Genomic DNA, 22,187 nt, shown 5'->3' with positions numbered 1-22,187 from the left:
AAATCTATGAAACCGTCATTTGCTCCATTCTCTGGATGTGAGGAATTCAGAAACCTTGTTTTGAGAGTGAAGGGGCATGAGATCAAAGCAGTTTTGATTAATGATTCACCTCCTGAATTATAAGGTGGCTATCAACTGAAAAAAGGTCGTCATTATTATGTGTACACTTAAGAAAAGAAAAAAAAAATGCTGTCCGTGAATTATTTGTAAACTCTCTTGTTTTTAGAATGTTTACAGTCATTATCATATTGGATTAAATTTTAACAAACTGAAAAAAAAAGTAAATCTTAACATTTTCAACTGCCTACCTTTTATCTACATGTCATTTGCCAGTTAAAGAAATAGCTAGCAGCTATACGTTTGAAATTATATTCTCAAAATATTTGTAATATGTGATCCATCTTTCTTCCATGCAAATAAAATAATTCTTGTATCATCTGAAGAATATTTTGAGATATAATTTTATTTCAGATTTCAGAGACAATCTTGCATTGAAGTAATCAAAAATCAAACAAACACAGAAATATGTATTTAATAATGTATGTCAGTTCTTCCCAGGGAGTTTGTTCTATATATGTGCTAATAGCTATGATTTCAAATATTATACAAATTAATGGAAAAAAATTTTTGATTATTAATTTTCTGAATTTTTCAAAGGAAGTTTTTCCTTAAGAAAAGCATATCCATTTTCAAGGTTTTATTAAGTGGTTTCAATATAGTACTATGGACTAAAACCAAGATTTTCAGGCACAGACTTTGGGGATCACAGGGATTTCTTAAAAGAATTCGCATGAAAAATAATTTCTTTACATGTTTTAAATAAAATTCACCCTAAATGCCTCCTTATATTCTAAGATGACTGAACAGAAAGAGTAATATGCATATTTGACCTATCACACAGTCATTTTCCAGCTACCAAGAGAGCTAATTTGGATATTTAAACTTAAAAATTTAAGGCAATGTACTGCTGAAAAATATTAATTTGATATTATATTTCTTATTTTAATATACCCAATGAATTTCATATTTGCTGACAGAATCATAATTTCTGCAAATGATCCAAATTGGTAGCCCCAAATTTCAAGCTATATGCATATTCATCTAGACCAAAGTGTTAGCACATATAATTATTAGATGCTAATTTATATTTCAACTTATCACAAATTTAAATGTAGCATATCTGTCATTACATGGTAAAGAACTCTGAGAAACAAACTTAGGGTTTCAGAGGGGAGGAAGTTGGGGGGTTGGGTGAGCCTGGTGGAGCGTATTACGGAAGGCACATATTGCATGGAGCACTGAGTGTGGTGCGTAAACAATGAATCTTGGAACACTGAAAAAAAATATAAAATAAAACTAAAAAATAAAAGAAATAAGCATATTCATAACATACATCTGGATGCTTTAATTTTACATTAGTCTCTGACTTCTTGTTCAATATCCCTAAGATACATTTTATTTCATATTAGGTTAGTTTGTACTTCATAATTTCTTCTAATATATATTGGTGTCTATGGGGAAATTTCAAATTATATATGTTCCAAGTATTGGAGCGGAAGCATAAGTTAAAAAATAAACATCTGAAGCATGGATAGCATGAGACTATCCAACTCCAAAGTGGAGAAGTTAACTAGAAAATTATTTTTTGGAGTTTAACTGTTTGAGTAAATACTTGCAAAACTACTTTGCAATAGTCTTACTCATACAGGGTAAGTTGGCTAGTGCTCATTTTATAAAATAGTAAAGTGCTTGCAGAACAACTCACCAGGACAAGCTATTTCAAAAGAAAATGTTCAAGATAAGAAATTCAGTGACAGAGACTCATTATTCATTGTTCTAACCTTATTTCCTCATTGCAGACAGAGTTTTGATATGTATTCTTATGTATATGTAGCACAGTAATTTCTACTGGGTGTTTAACTAGATACCAAGGTGTAGAGTTCCATAAATTTGAATGTATGCTTCAAACATCTGGAGCTATACATATGGGAAATATACAGCTGTGTTTATTTCAATGATTACACATTTACATGCATACAATACATTTATTTAAATGTATAATCTCTTATATATGTGAGAATATTTAAACAAATGCATTTGCTGTACTTACTTGAATATGCAATTGAAAAAGGATTAAAATAAATAATTCACCACTTTTATTTAAATCTTACAGTATTTATTTATATAACATACTTATTAATATACAATCATAGCTCTTTCTTTTTAGTCTAAAACAAATATTTTTAAAAGATTAAAGAAACATAATGGTGATTATGAGTCATACAAATCAAGAAATTTTGTGGAGAGTTATTTATAGTTAGTGAGCTTTCAGAAGAATTTGAAAATTCAGCAGGACAAGAGAATAAAATCATTTGCAATTGGAATGTGTTTTTTATCCCAACAATTTTATCATAGTATAGTGGACATTTTTAATTGAATCTCAAAGCACTTGTCCAGAAATTGTTTTGGTTTTTTCTGTTATTATTACTACTGTATCCCACAAGATAAACACTTCTGGGTATTGGTTTAATATAGAAGGAAAAAAGGGTTGCACTATTTTAAAACCACACGCATACAAATCTGGTTAAGAGTATTAAGATAATCTCATTTAAATCTACCTTTATTTCTAGGAGAGGAACTGGAGACCAGCAAATGATTTAGGAGAAAAGAAAATAAAATTACATTTTGGATTCAATTCCTGGTCCTGATATCCTGAGAGATTTCAAAGACCTTCTAGTTAGTCTATTTATACTTGTCTCAGTCCTTCTTTATTCTGTGTGCTATTTCCCTTCTCAAGGGCTTTTTTTTTTTGAAACTACGATGGGCTGGCCTACAGGAAAATGACTTACACCAGAGCAAGGGAAAAATTGAAAAATTAAATTGGAAATCGCATAATTTTAAGAAAGAATTTTAAATTCAATTCGCCACAATAAAAAATAATGACTACAGGCACTTTTTCATTTGTTAAATGATTGAATAAATGTAACCTATCTGAGCCTCAGTTTCATTGTTGATAGGCCTTGGATAGTAACAGCTCTGTTGGGTGTTGAGAGGAGTATCGGATTATAAGGTATAAATCATTCAACTGTTAAATGCTTTCCAAAAATATTTTCTTAGTATTTCATTCCCATTTCGTAGACGTGAAAACTGAATACCTGGGCATACCTCCAAAGTTTTATTGTTGCTCATGATTCAGGAATCACTTTTCCTAGATTAATTAATCTGTGAACAACTTCAATCTGCAAACAACGTTGTTTTCAGAGATAGTTCATGCTTCCTCCCAGGTATGCGCCCCGGAGAGTGGGGATGGGGAATGTGTGTCTTAGGTGAGAAGCCTTCAACAATCAAAAAGAACGTGCCCTCGTGTTTTATATTTCTCAAACGAGTTATAGTCCTCATTTCTGATTTCTGGGGTCACCTCGTAAATCAAGTATTGGAGCAGGGCGGGCTCCTCGGCGTCCGGGACCCGCGCACAGGCGGGAGAGAGACTGACCAATCGGAGCGCGGGCTGCGGACTGGTCGCGTCCCTTTCCTCCGAGCCCCGCCTCTTTTCGTACCGCCCGTTGGGATTAGGGGTGTGCGGGCGGCTCGTCCCGCCCCTGCCTCTGAGTGACAGGACCGTGGACAGCAACATTTCCAGCTAGACACGAAGTTTGTCGGCCTTTGCCTTGGCTGAGCTGAGGTGTGTGTGTCCCGCGAGGGCGAGGGGGCTGGGGAGGCCCTGCCAGGGAAGCTCGGGGTCAGGGACTGAAAGCGGGCGCACGGCCTTAGCGAGCCCCCAAAGCGTTTAGAAGATGGTCGTTCCGCCCCTGAGAGCGGCTCTTGGGCGGGCCGTGTGGAGGGAGGCTCTGGAGGAGGGGGAACCCGAAGCCCGGGAAACCCAGTAGATACGGTAATAACTTAAGGACCCCTTCTGGCGAACAGGACGCTCGCGGTGGGGGAGGGGATGGCGGGTTTGGTGTTGGGGTGCGGGGTGGGCGTGGCCGCCTCTGTTGCTAAGGAACGCGCGGTTCCCGCCCTGCCAGCGTGTCCGGCTAGGGCACTGGGCCTTGGATATTTTAGTCCCGCCCGCCGCCCGAGACCGACCTCTCACTTGGCTAGGGATTGGCTCCCTTGTGCTGTCAGTTAATTCGCGTTCGTTTATTTTACTGTCCAGCTCTCCCGGTCTGTAGTTGTCTGGCGTCCCTCCCCAGTATTACCCTTCTGCGTACTTTCCTTCTTAATAAGCATCTGTAGGCCAAAACAGGCAGCGTGAGGTGGCTTTATTTGCACGGAGGAGGGGGGCGCTGGAGTGGGATGGGGAGAGGATCTTTGCTTGCTTCTTGGTGAATCCCTGAGCCCACAAAGTGTTGGTGTCCATGTGGATGGCTAGGGAAAGGTGGTTAGGAGATCTGTTCTCTTCCACTTAGAATTCTTTTTCTCACTGGTGCCCGTTTGAGCACAATAAGCAGCTCAGGAAGTTGAGGTTATTCATTTTTGGTCAGGCCTCAATACATGATCTCCATCTCTTCTGTGGAGAGTGGGTCATATTAAGCGTGTAAAGCCCCTTGGCTTCACTGACCCACCTTCAATGATTAACTGTAAGGTGGTAACCACAGAAAAACACTTCAGATCTCTTTGCTCGTACCAGTTGGCCCCAAGTGATTCAGCAGAACAAACCTTCCAGAGAGAATACACAAAAGGAGCTAAAAATCTGCTTTTACTTCCTTCTGCTAGGTTTACTGTATAAATCCCCAAGAAGGAAGCTTGTACTGCTTGATAACACCGGGGAGAAACTTGACCTATAAGTCAGAAAACAGGCAGGGTTAGGAAATAATGTCCTTGGGCAATAACTTTCATAACTTTTCTCACCTATAAAGTGGGGCTTCTGTGCACTTTGTTCCTAAAGAGTAAGAAGGGATAATTGATTATGAAAGTATTATCAATGATCTACACAGATATAAAATGTTACATTTTATCTTTTTGTCTGTATAATCTGAATTTGTAAACACAGAAGTATGATTATTCAGCTTAAAGTATTTTCAGACTTCCTTTGTGACTTCTTTCATCATTGGAACTACTCTGGGTCTGTAGTACCCTCCTTTATGTTAATGATTCTGTGATAGTTCTGGTTACATAGCACCTTAAATGTTTTGTGTGACATCCCTGTCCCCCCTTACTTGACATCACTGGTTTTTCAAAGTATACACATAGCCTGAAAGGATTGGGAAAGATTACCTTCTAATCCAAAGATGAATGACCTCTTTGGTGCCATATACCACTTTGAGAAGCCAAGGAAAGCTGTTGACTCTCCCCTTAGAGAAAGACACAGTTGGAAGCCTAAGTGGTCCTGGATTAATATCCTATTTTGGATCAACTTCTTGAGGGATAAGGAAATTACTCTCCCCCTTGCCTCATCTCAAGGAGAGAGTGAGTATATAGCTGGGAAAAGAATTGAATCTTTTTCCTTTCTTCCACAATGCATTTACCATAGTTTCATTCCGAATCTTAAGTCAATCCTTTTTTTTTTTTTTAACTATTTAATAAACAGGAACTACCAATAGATTGTTGCTGTCTTTTCAAACCATGTAAGCTGTAATTTTTTTCAAATACCTTTTGATCATTCTCTTAAGGGATATTCTTATACTTAAGCCAGTGGAAAGAGAAGTTATTGTCAAATATTTTGAGAAAATATGAAATGATATTTTTGAGATTAACATTAAATACATTAACTTTCTCTTCTATCAAAGTCCATTTTGGACAAAGAAAAACTGATTATGTTTAGCATATGCCACTTGAATACCATAACCTGACTCTTAGACTCTTTTCTACAACTTAAGTGAGTCATCTTTTGTACTATTTTAATTTCTTGTGGCTAAAAAATATTTTGGTTGGTTCCACTTTGGCTATTTTCTTGATTTCTATATTTAAATAAAAGACTATAAATGAGGTTATTTTGTTTGCTGAATTTTCTTATCGAGGTTTATCAATAAAGTAGACATCTGTAGTAGATATTATCATCAGGGAAAACACTGAAAAAAGAAAATATATATTGCTTTTGTAATAACATAAGAGTATATAGGAGCACTTGTTTTCTTTATTAGCACTTATAATTTCATTTGAATTGTTCAGTATTTGATTATCCTTTCTTAACTCCATTTCTGGTGGAGAAGCTGGTATAAAGACAAATGGATTAGAGAAAGCATTCCAATGAAATTAAAGTTTTTAGGGCCTCAATAAATAATAGCTTTTTTTCTCTCTTGAGTTTGTAAACAGGTGGAGGTTACAATATCAGCTTCATTACTAAGTAACTGATTGGGCATAAAATTTCAATAGGAGACTAGAAATGAATACTAGTACTTCCTGTCCCTTTCTACCTCTGCTGCTTTTTTCAGAACCTAGACTTCAGTGAGAGAAAATTTCAGTTTCCAGAAAAGATGTACTTACCCAGAATTACTGATAGGCATGGTCCAGGGAGGAGAGTGAAGTAAAAGAAGGAAAACTCTAGTATTTACAGATTTGCAGTATTTACTATCTACCCATTGAAGTAATATGGACCAATGGATTTCAGCCATCAATCAGATAACTCTCCTGTTGGGAAGCCACAAGTAGGGAGTGGGATCTGAGGCCAGGACTGTTAACCTAGTGTTCTGATTTTCTACCCTGGGTGATCCCTTTGGGTCATTTGAAATATGCAGAGGTGTTTTTAAATTATTACTATGTGTTTAAAAGCTCCTGGCTTTTGGGACCCTGTGTAACATAGAGGTATAATTCAATGAAGAATTTTCTTCCCCTCCTCCAATGCCAGAAATACCTCCTTCGAGAACCACTGTTCCAGTGAAGTTCCTCCACATGGAAACATAAGGCTAGGCCAGATTTCTCCCTAGTCTTTGTTCCTCTGTATTCATATTTTTGATATCAATAGATTTAGCTCTAAGTGTGAAGGTTTTAATAAAAATATTGCTTAGAAATTGTAATTTTTTGGTATTCTCCCAGAATGTCCAAAACAATATTAATGGAAAATAATGATGCATATTTTATAATATTTGATATCCTCAAGACATATCTAACTGAACAAATAAGGATCATAGATTCCTAGAGCTAATTCTTTTCACACCTCTTACTTACATCCATACCTGTTAAGTATCTTTGCAACAGCAGAGTGAAATAGGTATACAGTTTCATGAAAAATAAAAAATGATTTCTTAGCTTCTTAATTTGGAGATGTTAAACAATAGAAAGATAAATACGCTGTACTCAGAGGTTTAACAAATTCTGTTTTGTTGAATCAGAAGGTGGAGACAGTTGCATAAGTGAGAGATCTTATCAGTTTCATGGTTTTCAAGCCACTGAACATGGAGAATGACAACAGGATTAAAAAGATGCTTAGTTCTTCTATAGAAGTATTATGTAGTGGGTTCCTGGGTGGCTCAGTTGGTTAAGTGACTGCCTTCAGCTCAGGTCATGATCCCAGAGTCATGGGATCAAGTCCTATGTCGGGTTTCCACCTCCATGGGCAGTATGCTTCTCTGTCTGACCTTCCAACTTCTCGTGCTCTCTCTCACTCTCTTTCAAATCAAGAAAAAAAAATTTTTTTTTAAAAAGTATTATGTAGTGATATAGTTGCAAAATTAATGGATTAATTAGACTGATCAACTTAAAATTTTGGCAAAGAAAAAAGGAAGATGGTTAAACCCAAAAAACATTTATCATAGATATTAAAAATATTAGAATATTCTAGGATGTAGAATAATAAATTATATGGGTACCTGTGACAAAGTCCTACTTGTGGATTATAGTTTATATCTACCCTAGATAGAACGTACACTGGACTGAAAGGTTTTGACTTAGCTCCAGCAGTAGATACATTATTTTGGGTGGAGTGGGGGGTGGTTTATAATGTTTCAGGCATCAAGTTCCTTATAACTGAATATATACAGTAGCAGATTTATGAGGTTCTTCCATTTTTATGAAGAATGTGCTTGAACATTAGAATACATTCTCATTATTCACAGTGGTTCAGTATAACACTGAATCTTTCTGAGCAAGGGCTTATCAGATTTTTTTTTAAGGATGGAAAGGTATAATTTAAAAAAGAACCAGTTTCTGATTCCATTTTGTCATTTCCTAGGTGTCCATTCTCTGCCTCCCCTCCTCTCCTCAACATCTCCACCCACCCCTCATACATACAAACATACATTTGGAAAAGACTCGACTAGTAGAAATGATCTGTATAGTCTCATTCAAAGCCAAAGTATTCTGGATAGGTTTAGCATTTGAAATGAATAGAGTAGAATAAAAAAACCCCACAAATCCAAGGAAAAGTTAATCATAAGATTCAGTGAAATACCTGTGAAAATCAAGAATTTTAAGCTACAGAAGAACATTTGAGGAAATTCTTTGACATCTAATACAAGAATTCATGGCCTCTATGGATAGGAGAACTCCATATAAAAAGGACAGACAATGATTAAGTGACAGTAGAAAGATAAAAAGGTAAAACGTAAAGATGAGGAAGAAACTAAAAATGAGAACTGTATTAACTTATATTCTTGCTTTAACAAACTGCCACAAACTTAGTGACTTTAAAAACCACAAATTCATTATCTTATAGATCTGTGTAGTTCAAAAGTCTGACATAGTTCTCAATGGGCTGAAATCACTAGGGCTGCATTCCTTTCTGGAGGCTCTGGGAGAGGATCTGTTTACTCGGAAAAAATATATACTTAAACCATTCATCAGTTGACTATGATCCATGGGCTACCCAAATCTGGCTCACTGCTGTTTTTTATGACCCGTGAACTAAGAATAGTTTTTGCTTTTAAATGGTTGGAAAAAACAAACAATATTTTGTGGTGTAAACATGGATTTTAAATTTTGTTTACAAATAAAGTTTTATTGGGACACATTTACACATATGTTTACATATTGTATGTGGTGCTTAAATAGCAATGTTGAGTAGCTGCAGCAAACAAGCAAATGTGTGGGTGTCTTGCTTTGCATTGCTCAGAGCACTACAAATCGCTGTGACACAGTTATAATTTGATTTTCCCTCAAACTTCAAAGCCTAAAAATTTATGATCTGGTGTATTATAGGAAAAGTTTGCAACTCTTGTCCTAAACTATAAACTTTAGTATATAAGATTGGAATTTTCTTTTTATTTCAAGGTACACAAATTTACTCAGTAATTGCCTTGCAGTGTTCTACTCCACCCCCACCCCCGCCCCTGCTTTTCTTGGTCTTATATGGACTGGGGTTAAAAATAAGTCTATTATTCTTTATATTTAATCATACAAAATTTCTTTTTTTCATCTCTGTGCCATAAATGAAACATACTCATATAAAGATTTTAGAATTTCATTTCCAAAGACATTCAGTTAATTATTGCAGTACTGTAAGAAATAGTAATACTTGATGTATACCAAAAATCTGTGTACTTATAGAGAAAAGCATGTATTAAGTTATGTGTCAATCAGTTAATCAGCAAAGATCTGTTTGGCAGACATAGGTGAATTATATAGGGGGAGTGGCTTTGAAAGTTCTTGAAGGATGCCTGTGAATTTAAGGTAGGTAAGGCTGGGGCTAACGTAACATCAAGGCAAAGAGAACAAGATTTGTAAAGCTACTAAGCTGTCAATAGGATCACATAGACGGGAAATGAAAGAAATTCAGTGGCTGGAACACAGAAAAGTGGCTGGAGTGGAGGCAATAAAGACCTGCTGGCCCAGGCTGAGATGGCTGTTTTATATGCCATACAAAGCAATTTTCATCTTATAGGCAGTGAGGATCCATTTTAGATTTTTATACTGTAAAGCCCATGTGATTGGATTGGTATTTTAGAATAATGGTTCTTAAATTTTCAAATATAGCACTCCCTAAATTTTTTTAATGCTATGAATATACCATCATGGAACAGAAGTTGCATTGGGATATACCCTCGCATGTCCTATTTATAACAACATTTTCCTTGAGGGAGGATATATAGATAATCCTCTAATTATCGTAGGAACTTAAATGGTACATAAATTTTGTGAGCAGACTGTTAAACTGAAATAATTTTAAGATTTCAAAAGATTAAGAAGTTACCTATAATGTAAAAAAAATAATCTGTCTGGCCTCTCCTGGGTACACAGAACTACTTTAAGACCAAACACAATATATATGTTTGCACACTGCACCAGTTTTATATATGGCTTATAAAAACTTTATAAAAACTTGAGATAGACGTTTAGTTATGGACCACTTTAACACATTTGGGTTTTCTTTTCTTAGATATTTAAAAAACAATGTTTAATGCTTAGTGTTTCTTCAAATAAAATTAGTGTATTTTGAATGCCTGTAAAGAGTTGGACTAAAACTGTATCTCACTTTGAACATTGATTTAGATATATAATAAAAATAGTATCCCAGGTAATATTTTCTCACATATATATAGACTTTTATATTTGCCACATTATTTTCATAAAAATGATCTCATTTCAGTTTTACAATAATCTCTGATAATATATGAGTTCTTTACTCCCTTTTATAGATTTGAAGTCTATATCTCAGAGGGATGATCTGAACATACTCTTCATTATAGAGGAAAGTGAGTATGCTCTATGATTAGATAGATTTGCATTCAAATCTGTGCCCTTTTCTTTGTTAACTGTGTGTGCTTAGAAAAGTCACTTAATTTGTTAGGAAACTGAGCTTTCCCAGTTGGAGTTAATTGTACTTGTCCCACAGGAATGTTATGAGAATTTCTTTCTGATAATACATGTGACGTGTAATGCACAGTAAATGGAAACTGCTGATATGATTATTGTTGCTAATATTAATCATCATCATTAACACCCATTATTCACATTTTCAAAACCCAAAACTTATTTAAGAAAATAAAGGTTTTGCAAAATAAATTTTCCCCCAAGTATTACATAAACTCAGTTGAGACAAAATTGTATTTAAAATGACATGGAACTATTTATGTAGTGTTTACTTTTCTAGTCATTGTCAATAGTGATAAGATTTTGCTATGAAGTATTAATATGCTGTCCCTATATTCCTCTAGGATTATTTTGTAATTACAGTAAATGAGACATATTACCTCTCTGTAATCTAAAAACCTTTAAGTCACAACGGGCCCAAACATTTTAGATAAGGACTACAGATATATATTACTATGATTCTTTTATTTTAATAATCTTATTGAGATGTAGTTCACAACCATTAAATTTATTATTTTAAAATGTACAATTCAGAAGTTTTGTAGCATATTCACAAAGCTGGACAACCATCACCACTATGTAATTTTAGAATATTTTCATAACCTCAAGAAAGAAACCCTGTATCCATTATCAGTCATGCCCCATCTCTTCTGCTCTCACTCCCAGCCTTACCTAACTGTTAACCTGTTTTCTGTCTCTATAGATTTTCTCATTCTGGACATTTCATATAAAGAGAACAATAGGAATGATGTATTAACTGGACTTTTGTGACTGGCTTCTTTAATTTAGAATAATGTTTTCAAGGTTCACCCATGGTGTCACATGTGTCAATATTTCATTCCTTTTTTGGTGGAATAATACTCTATTGAATGGTTATATCACATTTGATTTATCTGTTCTTTGGCTAGAAGAATATGCTGCTATAAACATTCATGTGCAAGTTTTTATGTGGACATATGTTTTCATTTCTCTTGGGTAAATACCTAGGAGTGGAAATGCTGGGTCATATGGTTACTGTATGGTTTTGGTGGGAACTGCCAAACTATTTTGAAGATGGCTGTGCACCATTTTATTTTTCCACCAGCAGGGTATGAAGATTCTAGTTTCTCTACATCCTCAATAACACGTCTTATTGTCTGTCTAGTGAAGTGGTATCTCATTGTGGTTTTGATTTGAATTTCCCTAGTGACGAATGAAATCTACTGTCTTTTCATGTGCTTATTGGCAATTTGTTTTTATTCTTTGAAGAAATCTCTTTGCCTTTTAAAATTTGGGTTATTTGCATTTTTACTGTTGAATTGTAAGAGTTCTTCATTCTGATATAAAACCCATGTCAGATATGTGATTTGCAAATATTTTCTCCTGTTCTCTGGGTTGTCTTTTCACTTCCTTGGTCATGTACTTTGTTTTTATTCTTTGAAGAAATCTCTATTTAAGTCCTTTGCCTTCTAAAATTTGGATTATTTGCATTTTTACTGTTGAATTGTAAGAGTTCTTCATTCTGGGTATAAAACCCATATCAGATATGTGATTGCAAATATTTTCTCCTGTTCTCTGGGTTGTCTTTTCACTTCCTTGGTCATGTACTTTGGAGCACAAAGGTTTTTCTTAATTCTGATGAGGTCCAATGTGCCTACTTTTTCTTTCGTTGCTTGTATGTTTGGTGCTATATCTAAGAAACTATTGCCTAACCAAAGGTCATGAAGTTTTACTCCTCCATTTTCTTCTAAGCCTTTTATAATTTCATTATTTACCTCTAGGTCTGTGATTCATTTAAGTTAAATTTTGTGTATGGTAAAACAGGACTTTGATGTAGGAAAGATATTAAGGTTCAGAGCCAACTGCCAAGAAAGAATTCTTGAGACGTTTTGGTCCAAAAAGGTGGTTTCATTAAAGCACAAGAATAAGGAACTGTTTTCAGAAATAGCTGCACTGGGGTCATGAAGAGTGGCTGATTATATACCAACTTTCAAGTTGGGAGGGGTTCGGGATAATGTTATCCCTTTTTGGATTTCCAGGACCTTGAGGGGACTAGCTGTTGTTGGGAAGAGGTCATTTATTATTGTCTGTCAGTAGGTCATAAGCTTGGGAGATGATTGCCAACATGCATCTTGGAGAGGGGGCGGTGATAGAGAGAAAAGATATTTCCAAAGAGATTTTTATGTGTTAAAGTAGACTTACAGGATCCTGAGGGTCAGATTAAGATTGCCTTTAGCCCTTAGCAAAGTATTAATATCGAGGCAGTTGAGTCCTTAGAGGAATGTCACTCTGTCTGTTTCAAGGACTTGGCAGTGGGCTAATATTAAGGAAATTTAGTTTTAGTAAGGGAATTTAGTTTTTCTTTTTGCCTTTGTTTCCCATGTCAGACTTCAGTTTTATTCTTTTGCACCATTTTTAAAAGACTATGCTTTTGTATTATCACGCTTGAGCTGGATTATTATCACTATTTAAAAACAGCCTAAAGGTGGCAAGCTATTTTTAATGATATTATTAGAATTAGTGAAACTTGTGCTCTCAAATGCTTGGGGTTAAATTTTGAGTTGGTGTTACTATTATGAGAAAATGGTTTGGAACCATTGTCTTATATAGATAAGAGTATCTATGTAAGAGCAATTGCAATATAAAACTAGAGATAAGTTCAGTGCCTGGCACATAATAGGTATTCAGTAAATATTTGTCAAACAAAAATGAATAAATCATCTATTATTTGATTGTTTTCTTTCTTGCTTTTTAATGGGCATTTAGTTTAGAAAGTAACATATTTAAGCAATTATGGTTAAATAAATAAAATTTGTTTTATAGGTTGACCCTGTACAAATTACTAACAGAGAACAAATTCAAATTGGTCTCTTTATATTCCTATTCAATTCTAAAATATAGTGAATACATCTCTAACTACTTTTTAGATAATTACTATATAAAGAACCATTCTTAAAGTGTGATCTGAAGAAATAATGTTACTATTTATTACAGTGGAAAGGGGGTCTTTAATTAAATAAATTTTAGACACATTGGGTCAAGTAAATTTAAATAGGCTTCTCTATTACAGGATTCTCAGAGCTTTGTTTTTGAAGGTATGCTTTGTGAAAAAAGAGCATGATATGCAGCATTTTCTAAGTATATTTGACCAGAGAAACTTAATTCAAGTGAATATGTAACAGACTTAGCAAACCAAGAAACACCTCTTAGAAAATGCTACCGCAGTGATTTTATTTTGTAGGTATTAGAGCACTGGAGGTCATCCATTTATAAGGTTTCCATATACTCTACTTTGAATTCCAGTAAGAAAAAGCAACCAAGAGCATTGTTATTGGTATCTGGAATTGAATTTGCCAGGAATGCAAGCGCAGCTTCCTCAGTAAAGATCTTGCCTTTGGAAACATCTTACCCCTTGGCAGCTCTCCAGAGTTCAGACTTGGCAGCATCAAGGACACAACACAAGGTGTGTTTATTTGATTTAACATTTGGCAAAAGGTGTTTTGACTTGTGGTTTGTTTTCTTTCACTTGTTTTTTGTTTTGTTTTGTTTTGTTTTGGTTTGTTTGCTTCTGGCAATGAACTTGAGTTTGGAATGTAGTTTTTATAGAAGGCAGTATTACAGTGGGAGAATGATTTTATTTTTATTTGTTTTGTATTTGGGCAAATCCAAATAAAGAGAGCAAGATCCCTAGAGCTATAAATCTATATCTTATTTTTTAAATCATTTAGTTTTATTGTCTACTAGGATTTGTTTCTACTTTAAGCACTTGATCTCTCTCTCTCTCTCTTTTTGTACTTGATCTCTCTTATGTTTGATACACTATGATACTTTGGTACATTACTATATTTTGGTAGTTATATATGGATTATAATCAATGTCTCTGGTGTAGTAAGTAATAAGCAGATTGAGATCATCATAAGATGTCATTCAATGTCATTTTTAACGTTTCTTGATTAATTGGTATATCTGTGTTTCACCTGTTTTGTGGGAGAGGAAATATGTTATACAATCAAAGAATATGGGCCCCCATTATATCTCTGACCTTATCCTCTGCTGTCCTCTTCCACCTCTTCCTCCACGCAGAACTTTTCAATGGCCCTCTGTTTCATTCAAGATAAAAGCTAAAAGCTCTTAAACTGGCCTCTGCAAGAGATGGTTCCTTGTTACTGCTCTAATACCATCTCTAATCACTCACTTGCCCAACCATACTGGCTCCTTTGTTGTTCTTTGAACATGCCAGGCATGTTCCCCCTCAGGATTTTTATACCATTCTCTCTACTGAATGCTCTTCCCTAGATATCTGTATAGCACATTGTTTACTTTCCTTTGGGTCTTTATTACAAGATCACCTGGTCACCATCCACATATCCCTGCTCTATATTTTCTATTTAGCATTTATCGCTATATAATAAACTATATATTTTATACTTACTTGTCTTGCTTATTGTCATTATCCTTCGCAGGAAAATCTGTTATGAGGGCAGATGGTTTTTGTTTTTTGTTCTTTGTGGGTTTTTTTGCTTTGGTATTACTCTATCTCTAGCAACTAGAGTAGTTCTTGGTTCTTGATAAGTGAATGAATGAATTACCAGTTAACTTAGCTAATGTGGTCAGTGTTTCACTTACCATGAGTGAGGCACTGTGCTAATTGGTGACCCTACATGTGTTGTCCAAATGGAGCATCTCTTCATTGGATGGGGGGCGATGATCAGGTAGAAGCTGTAGTGCAGGGGGTGAAAGAGTTCACCTGAGGCGGAACAAAGGAGACAGAAGTTTATTGAATATACCACAAGGGAGAGCAGTGGGCAGAATGGCAGAGGAGAGGCTGTCTGCAATGAGGTGGTGGGTGGAGGCTGTTTATTTAAAGGGGGAAGGTGAGGCGGTATAACCACCTATGGAATTCTCCTTTTTGGTTATCTGTGCCTAATTGTAAGCAGGCTATTGGTCAGCTGGGCCTACGGATATTTTGAGGTGGGCTCCTGCTGGGCCTTTTTCTATATTCCATTGCTCAAGCCTGTTTGCCTAAAAGCTGTCTCTGCAATACAGAGATGAAATACACAGTTCCTGCCCTTCTAAGGACTGTTTGAAGGGAAACAGATGGTTATAGCAGCCATCTTACTACAGTGTTGTGTTGTAATGAGGTATGAATACAAAGCTATCATCATTTGGAGAAACAGCATTTGGGTCAGATTGTACTGGGCTCATGGAAGCCTTCCTGAGAAAGGTAACCTATTTTTTTTTTTTTTTTTTTTTTTTTTTTTTTTTTATCAGCTGGGATAGCCTAGGTTATGCTGTAGGAACAAATAAGCCCAATTCACAGTGTCCTAACATAACTAATGTTTATTTCTCACAGAGATTACATGTCTAAAATCTGTTAGTAGGAAAGCTCATATGATCCAGATGCAGCAATGGGAAGAGAGTGGCTAATTATGCACTAGCATTTAGAGTTTTATTGATCAAAACAAATTTCAAAAGGGGGACTGTGAAGTGCAATATCGTCTCTACCTAGAGGGAGAGGAAAACTGGAAGATATGTGAGTAGAATTAATGACTGCTGTTATACTTTTCTACTGTTTTAAAGGAGTATAATATATCCAGGTAAAGAGAAAGTTATTTCAGAGAAAGGAAGAGCATGGGCAAAGGCAGTAAGCTGTTATGTAGTGTGGTAATTTCAGGGAACTGTATGTAATTCAAAGTAGTTAGAGCACAGTGTTGGTTTGGGATAAAGATAGGTTAAAGAGACTGGGGGAAGAATGGAGGTTTGATTACACCAAATTATGGAATTACAACTCCATCCTGAAGGACATGAGGAAACACTGAAGGATATAATACACTTCAGGGGAATTTTCTTGATTAAACTTATTTGATGAAAGATTATTCTGGAAGCAGTATGGGGGATGGTTTGAGGGGAGCAAGACCAGAGACAGTAAGACCAATTATGATACTAATGCAATAATGGTGGTCAGGCTGCAGTTGAATGCAATGACAGAGAAAATGGTAAAGGAGTGGTAAAGGTAGAAGGGCAGGAAAAGTATATACATGGGGGTGGACTCCAGGGCAGAGGGGGAGCCTTGGTGGAAGACAGGACACTTCGTCCAGTGAGATTATAGTAGAGGTAATGGCATGAACAGTGTATGTGTGGATTTATGTGTGTTTAACGTGTGTGAGAGAGTAAGTTAGAATAAGCTAGCAAGTGAGCAATTCTTACCTAGTGATCTATATATTCTTTGTGACTTGGGAAACTAGCTCATGTGCCTTGAATAGAATGAAGGTGGGAAGAAGACTTCAGGAGAGCCCTACAAATTGTAATGGCTACTGAGTCAAATGGAACATACAGCCAACTTGGGGCAGAGATGTTGCTGGGAAGTGTTATGCATTTGTTAAAAATCAGATTATACACTTTACTATGGAAATTGCTTTGGGAAGCTCGGTTGCTTTTTCTTTAAATTGTTTAGAATTCAGTAATAATTTAAAAATATACACTTGAAAAGGCTTTTGTGTATGCAGCTTCCATTAGAGGGACTCAAGAGATACAATCTAGTGCCAGCCCCCAAATTTTGGTTAATGTGATAACAAGGACCCAATTATTTCATAACAGAAGGAATACAAATTTCTAAAACTAATGAGGTAGTTATCCAGTGCTTTTATAAAATCATTCTTTTATGATATGCTTTCAAATAAAGTAGTAAATGTGACAGTGAAGTTTAATTTTTTAAAGAAGACCGAGAAATGATTGGAATACTTGTGATATTTTTCTTAAAGGTTTTAGAAGACATTGCTTGGAATGTTCTATGATTTAAAGGATATTCTAAAATCATGTTTTTTGTTTCCCATGTATATTAGGACCATGGTTAACATATTTGGGATGCTGGGACACCTGGGTGACTCCCAGTCAGTTGAGCATCTGACTTTGGCTTGGGTCATGATCTTGGGATCCTGGGATCGAGCCCCAGAGTGGGCTCCCTGCTTGGCTGGAAGCCTGCTTCCCCTTCTCCCTGTGCCTCTACTCCTGCTTGTGCGCTTTCTCTCTCTCTCTCTCTCTCTCTCTCTCTGTGTGTGTGTGTGTATGTGTCAAATGAATAGGTAAATAAATCTTCCAAAAAAAAAAAAAAGAGAATATTTAGGATGCTATTTATTATTGCAAATTGAAGTTTTGAGACCTTGATGAAAGAATCAGTTTTATTTAATATCATACTATTTCCCTAGAGAACCATACTGACCTGCTCTATGCATGTGGTGGGAATACAGATACATATGGATATAGATATATAAAATTTTTTTTAGATATATAACTTTTATATATGTAAACTTGTACAACTTAGTACAACTCCTGAGGAGAGAATAACAAAGAATTGATGGGAATGTTGACCTGAAAAGATTTTTTTCTTAGATTGGAGGATAATTAGGAACTCTTTACAAAGATTAGAGCTAACTAACAGTTTTTAGTTTTAAAACTGGGGACTAGTGTTTAAGCCTATTAGTTTGTTTGTTTGTTTGTTTGTTTAGAAGCCTGCCATTTTCCAAAGTATTTTTGAGTACTTATACTGTAAGCATGAAAGTGATACTATCTTACTCCAGAATTTCCAATACTTGCTAACAGTAAGGGGCATCTGGGTGGCTCAGTGGGTTAAAGCCTCTGCCTTCGGCTCAGGTCATGATCCCGGGGTCCTGGGATCGAGCCCCGCATCAGGCTCTCTGCTCAAGCGGGGAGCCTGCTTCCTCCTCTCTCTCTGCCTGTCTCTCTGCCTACTTGTGATCTCTCTCTGTCAAATAGATAAATAAAATCTTAAAAAAAAAAGCGCATATGTAATTTGGCATCTTAAAAGTAAATCCTAAGATACTTTTGTTGAGGCCACTTAGCTGATAGTAGAAGATAGTTAGGAGACCAAATAGTAGCAGAAAAATATACAATTTATGTAATTAAGTTAATACAGAAAAGTATACAATTTATATGTAATTAAGTTAATAGTATATTCTGAGACCATTCTTATACTCTAAGAACCTTAACTATAAAGGAGTTCATTTACTTTTTAAATGAATATGAGGTCATCGAGTTCAGATTGTTTTTGTTTGTTTGTTTGTTTATAAAAGCCATTTGGACTTGTGTGGCCCCTCAGCAATGAGTAACCGATTAAACCAGCATGATGTAATGATACTAATAATACTTAATGAACACTTACTATGTGAGAAGCACCATGTTAAGTACTTATATTTAGCTATTTAATTTAGTGCTCACAATAGCAGTATAGGATAGGTATTCTTACTGTGCCCATTTAAAAGATGGCAAATGAGTTTAGCTTGGTAAACAATTAAAAAGTGATAGAACCAGAAAGGAAGTGGATTAAAATAGAGAAGAGTTAACCTACCTTTTATCAGTCTCATATTCCTATAGGAGAGAATTTATAGTAATATTTTAAAACTCAAAGCATTTTTAATTGTTTATGATAATGAACCATAAAATATGGGTGATTTAACTTAATGTAACTGTCTTCTGAAAAATGTTTGCTCAAAAACATGTGTGCCACCGTTTTCTAATTGTTTTGGGTTCTTAATATATAAAAACAAAGATCCCTACTCTTGTGGTACTATGTTCTAGTGGATAGAATTCAGAAAATAAACAATAGACTACATTTAATGTGAAAAATCCTTTTTAATATTTTTAAATAGTTGGTAGTAAAGTAAAACAACTTTTCTTTTGCAACACTGATAATCTAATTGTTTACATCATTTGTAGTCCCTATATCAAATCATGAAAAGGGTGAAATATTGATATAAAATGGTCATTTATTTTAAATAATTAATTTGAGATTAAATATTATTGACCATTATTTTGAAGACATCTCTTCCTCTCCTCCCTTCTTATACACTGAAGATGCAGCATTCCAAGAAAGCAATTAATTGTCATTTGTCATTTGTAAAAGAACTTTGTTTTGTGTAATTAAAGATTTGGGTGGTCTATGGCTAAAATGGAATGAAAGTGAATTAAAAAAAGTCTTTGGACATATTTTTCCTATGAAGGACACAGTTAAGTGTAGTCTTAGTACCTTAAAATAACAGGAAATGCTTATGATTGAAGATTCAATTTTGCTCTTTTTGTTCAGCTATATCAGTGTGTCTTTATATGTGTATGAGAAAAAGAGGAAGGGAGAGAATAAATATGGGAATGAATTATGTCAGGGCTTCCTAGGTGCTTTTGTCATAGTAGCTTTTCAGAATCCTACCACTGTAATTCCAGAAATTGACTAAATGTTTACATATATTGTTAAAATAGAGGACGCTATTTCTCTCTGTCTTGGGTTTCTTCTACTTTCTCTTAAGTGATCTTAGTATTGCTATACAGGATCTTCCTTTATGTATTCATCACCAGTAGACCACTCTGCACTGCTTGATTTGGTAGGCCATCTTTCATTAATTCTCTCTTATGAATGCTTTAAGGAGTTAAATAATGGATACGGTTTATGGACTTCATTATTGAAGTAGTAATGATGTGGTACAGTGAAAAATTAAAACGTTCAGTCACAAGGTCATTAACAAAGAATGAAAAATAATTAAGGGCAAAAGAAGAAAGACGGTTTTAAGATAAAATCCAAACTTGCGTATAAGACCACAGTGTTGAGAAAGACATTGGAAAGATTTTTGCAGAGGATAGAATCTGTATTAAAAGAAAAGTCCAGTTCTGTTAGTAAGTAGATTTTTGTATAGAAGAGATAACGAAAGTCTTTGGCACAGGCTGTAAAAAGGTTTTGGAAAGAAGTAGAGGTAACAAAAGTGACAAGGGTAGTTAAAAAAATGAACAGTAAGGAGTATGATGCATTAAGGAGAAATATGATCCTATCAGAAATTATGATTATGGGCAATAAATGTGAAAAAGTTTGAGAACATTTATTTCTTTATTAATTGCTTTAGATACTTTATTCATTGATTAAGAGTTGCTTACTTTCATGAAATCCCGTTTTCTGATCTGAGCTAAACAGGGCAAGTTTAAAGGCGGGGGCTCAGAAGAGTTCATAGCCTTTTTACTACATTCATTTTTAAATGCCTTATTTGAAAGAGGATGTCCTAGTTTATGATTTTCATATTTTTTTCCCTTTTAGAAAGAGGCAGATGGTATGAAAACTGGACTCCCTTATTTAAAGGGAATGTTGATATTTATAACCAAGCTTATCTCCAGCAAGATTTGTTTTTTGCAGCTGTTCCAGGTTGGAAAAAAATATTATATTAAAGCCCTGGCTTGTTTTTCTTTCCATATTTTGGGGGGGGGGATCTTCAGAATGTGAAAAAGTGATGTTTGATTTTAAACATGAATGCAATGTAAACTGTGATTTTTTCCTTCTATATGTGAATTTTCTGTTTGTATGCTGTGATGATATTACTCTTTTTGTTTCACTGATCTTTTTCCTAGATACATCACACTTGAAAAATAATTTACTCATCGTTTTCATATCATCAAAGTATTCTAGGAAGTATAGTAGATTTTTATTAAGAGTTAGCCCATTTTATTAAACAAACCATTTTCTAACTTTGTATTTTGGCATTTTAGTCATTTTCTTTCTGCCCAGAGCATCTTTTTCACTGGGAAATTAAGGGTTTTTTGTTTTGTTTTGTTTTAATAGTTATGTTATTTAATATCAGACATATATTTTTATTTTTAATTTTCTGTTCTTTGCTTCTGTTTTTAAAAGAAGCTGCTGGACATTTCTGTGGATGTAGTTTAGTAAGGTTTTTAAAAATAATATAATTGAAAATTAATTTTATTTTATACTTAAACTTAATACATGGAGCTATTTATGTGCATGATAATACTAGAATGAATATCTATGCTTGTACACACATAAAGTCTTTGTACATATTTGTTCTGTATATGCACCCACACATAAACGTTTTTTCATAAAGAAGGGTGTTTTGTAGTAAATACATTGATTTACTGTGAATAAATGTGATTACTGATTTATGTAGAGATAATTTATACATCCTGCTTGTCAAATTAAAGCAAACCCCACTATTTATCTTCTTGAATATGAAATTTTATGCAAATTATGATTGTCAGACTTGTATATTTTTTCTTCTTAATAATTGAAACCAACACTTCTACTTAAAAGTTTTTATTGTTTGGAGCACCTGGGTGGCTCAGTTGGTTAAGCACTGGACTCTTGATTTGGGCTCAGCTCATGATCTCAGGATGGCAGGATAGAGCCCTGTACCAGGCTTTGTGCTCAGCATGCAGTCTGCTTGTCCATCTCCCTCTTCTCCTCCACCTCCCACCCTTGGCTGGTTCTCGCTCTCTCAAATAAATAAATAAAGTAATAAAGTAAATCTTTAAAAAAATTTTTATTTCCTGTCTTTCAGCACTTACAATTAAACTATTTTAACATCATGAAGACTAGCATATTGCTAAATCTTTGACATAAACCATTATTAGTATAGTTTATTTCCAGAGATTATCTGTTTTTCTGAGTAAACCCTTTAAACTTCAATCTTTAATTCACAAAATTATCACTCTCTCTCTCTAATTACATAGAACAT

At 34.9% G+C, this 22,187-nt stretch overlaps 1 protein-coding gene across 8 annotated transcripts in view; it reads left to right on the top strand.

Moving 5' to 3' along the window:
* Window positions 1-3,563: 3,563 nt before the first annotated feature.
* TRIQK (triple QxxK/R motif containing) overlaps window positions 3,564-22,187 on the top strand; it is a 100,144-nt gene continuing 81,520 nt past the window's right edge. For 2 of the 8 annotated variants that reach the window (XM_059394844.1, XM_059394843.1), the window contains exons 1-3: window positions 3,564-3,682; window positions 10,512-10,568; window positions 13,969-14,128. The gene's annotated coding sequence lies outside the window, so the exon portion shown is untranslated. Of the gene's footprint in view, window positions 3,685-10,511; window positions 10,569-13,968; window positions 14,129-22,187 lie in introns of all 8 variants that reach the window. The other 6 variants (XM_059394848.1, XM_059394846.1, XM_059394842.1 and 3 more) reach the window with 5 other exon arrangements.

Source organism: Mustela nigripes, chromosome 3 (genome assembly GCF_022355385.1).
Source record: "Mustela nigripes isolate SB6536 chromosome 3, MUSNIG.SB6536, whole genome shotgun sequence".
In the NCBI taxonomy this organism is placed as follows: Eukaryota; Metazoa; Chordata; class Mammalia; order Carnivora; family Mustelidae; genus Mustela; species Mustela nigripes.
Note: the sequence above shows the minus strand (reverse complement) of the source record. Positions and strands in the feature narration are given on the sequence as shown.